Genomic DNA, 2,885 nt, shown 5'->3' with positions numbered 1-2,885 from the left:
TTAGTATCTATTTTACACCACCAAGTTTTTGGCGCCGTTGCCGGGGATTGCTTAAAGTCATTTATTGTGAAATTAAGTATATCGCAATTTGGTTTAAATTGCTTTTGTACTAACTTGGGTGATTCTCGTACAATTTCAGGTTTACACAGTGTATGAGCGAGAATCAAGGCCCTGAACTATTCCCATTGATCCAGAAATCGAGCGTACATTTAGAAGAAGGCAAAAGATACAAAAGTAAAAAAGGGAAGTAGTAGTGATGGATGCTGAGCAAGGGGATCAACATGGAGCTGCCCAGAGGGCAAAAAATCTATCAGGAGCTGCTCAAGGGGCGGCAAATCTATCAGGAGTCACTCATGATCCATCAGTAAATCTAGCAGGAGTTGCTCAAGATCGAGTAGCTGAAGGGGGAGTAGCTGCCAATAATGGGCCAAATGTAGTTATTGTGGTTGACGACAGAGATTGTGCTATCAGGAGATATGCTCTCCCCCTCTTCAATGAGCTCAATCAAGGCATCGTTAGACCAAAAATTCAGACAACATAGTTTGAATTGAAGCCAGTCATGTTCCAGATGCTTCAAACTGTGGGCCAGTTCAGTGGGATGCCAACAGAGGATCCTCACCTTCATCTTTGATTGTTCATTGAAGTGAGTGATTCATTCAAGCTGCCCAGAGTTACAGAAGATGCCTTGAGACTGAAGTTGTTCCCATACTCCTTGAGAGACAGAGCTAGAGCTTGGTTGAACTCTTTGCCATCTGATTATGTGACTACTTGGCAAGAGTTGGTTGAGCAGTTTTTGATGAAGTATTTCCCTCCCACTAATAATGCCAAGCTTCGCAATGAGATTACTTCATTTCAGCAACTTGATGAAGAATCTTTATATGAGGCATGGGAGCGGTTTAAAGAGCTGTTGCGCAAATGCCCTCATCATGGAATTCCTCATTACATCCAGATGGATACATTTTACAATGGTCTGAACGCTCATACTAGAATGGTGGTTGATGCTTCAGCGAATAGGGCTCTTCTTGCTAAGTCCTATAATGAGGCATATGAAATCCTTGAGAGGATATCCAACAATAATTATCAGTGGCCCACTACTAGATCAGCTACCGGTAGAAAGGTGGCTGGTATTCATGAGGTAGATGCCATCACTTCTTTGGCAGCCCAAGTTTCCTCTATTTCGAATATGCTCAAGACAATGAACATGGGAATGAATCATTCAATGGGGCAGCCTATGGGGACACAGATGGGGCCCATGGAGAACATTTCTTGTGTGTATTGTGGTGAGGGTTATACTTTTGACAACTGTCCTTCCAATCCAGCAATTGTGTGTTACATGGGGAATCAAAATAGGAATAGCCCTTATTCTAATTCCTACAACCCATCATGGAGGCAACATCCCAACTTCTCATGGAGTAATCAAGGGGCTGGCCCTAGCAATTCTTCTATGCCTCCAAGACCAAATTTCCCGCCAGGTTATCCCCCACAAGCACCACAACAATAAGCAATGCAATCTATCTCTCTTGAGAACATGTTGAAGGAATATATTGTGAAAAAGAAGCCATGATCCAAAGCCAAGATGCATCATTGAGAAACTTAGAAAACCAAGTTAGGCAGCTAGCTAATGAGCTTAGAAATAGACCCCATGTTACGTTACCAAGTGACACCGAGAATCCAAGAAATGGCCCACCAGGTATTCAATTTTTAATTTATTTAATTATTTAATTAAAATCAATCTTCCACAAAATAAGGTATGTATCTTTTTAAGGAAAAGATGACAACCATATTTCAAAATTTTAATCTTAAATTCAAAATTCAAATTGATGATCATCATTATCATCATGTTTTAAAATTAAATGAATCGAAAACTATTTTTGACTTACTAATTTTACTTTCTCCCACTCAAATAAAATAATTAATTTAAAAATTTTATTTATTTATTTATATATATATGAGTTTCAAAAATTTATATATTTAAATTAATAAATATATTTACGAAAATTCTAAATTAATTATTCAACCTCAATTATCATATAATTTCATACTTGACCCGAAGAATAAAATTATTCTCAAATTCCCAAATTACAATTATACCCTTGTATCAACTCTTACCTTGATATGGTATTGATAGAGCCACCCTGGAGACCTATGGACCTATAATATCAAGCTCCAATAAATATTACATTATTAATCAAAGCTCTGTGATTAAATAATCATATTTATTAATCTCATGATTACTCCACTATAAATATGAGATTGAACTCTTGATAATTACAGACATATATGTACTGAGTACTTTATTAAAGAATAAAGTGTCCATTAACATTACATACATCGTTAATCCTCTATTAATGGTTCATAATTAAAAAGGAATAAAATTACCATTTTGCCCTTTTAGCTATATCTTGTTCCTAGAGTATCATTGACTTTACTAGTGAAGGTTGTGTCACAACAAGTTTGCGACGTGAGCGCTCATAACCTTTTCAGTTCCAAAAGCCAACCCAATAAGGAACCATCATTCAATCTATAAGAAGGTATATATTCTATATCTGTTAAACTACGTCCCTAGCCATATACATCATTGAGTCCCCAAAATAATTGTTCTTAGCCTAATCATTCTGACACACCTTAACACATGAATCAAAGGATCAGATGACATATATAGGAGTTCATAGTAACCTCAGGATTAAGATCATCATGTATATGATCATCGTTTGATGTGTTTGGTTAATACTATGAAACGATGTTTAAACAAGTATTAACAAAGCATATCTGATCTAGTTCTACATACTCCCAGCATGCAAAGTACCTCCACTAAAGTGTCCTACTACACTAGTAACTCGGATCTAGGTCACATGTATTCATAATACTAGTGGACAGTACTAGCA

General features: G+C 36.7%; 1 non-coding gene across 1 annotated transcript; it reads right to left on the bottom strand.

The window, feature by feature from the left end:
• Positions 1 to 826: 826 nt before the first annotated feature.
• On the bottom strand, positions 827 to 933 carry LOC133807556 (small nucleolar RNA R71). The gene has a single exon (XR_009879462.1). It is a non-coding gene; the product is annotated as a small nucleolar RNA R71 (small nucleolar RNA).
• Positions 934 to 2,885: the final 1,952 nt, after the last annotated feature.

This window comes from Humulus lupulus, chromosome X, assembly GCF_963169125.1.
Source record: "Humulus lupulus chromosome X, drHumLupu1.1, whole genome shotgun sequence".
Lineage (NCBI taxonomy): Eukaryota > Viridiplantae > Streptophyta > Magnoliopsida > Rosales > Cannabaceae > Humulus > Humulus lupulus.
This window is presented reverse-complemented; position numbering and strand designations above follow the sequence as displayed.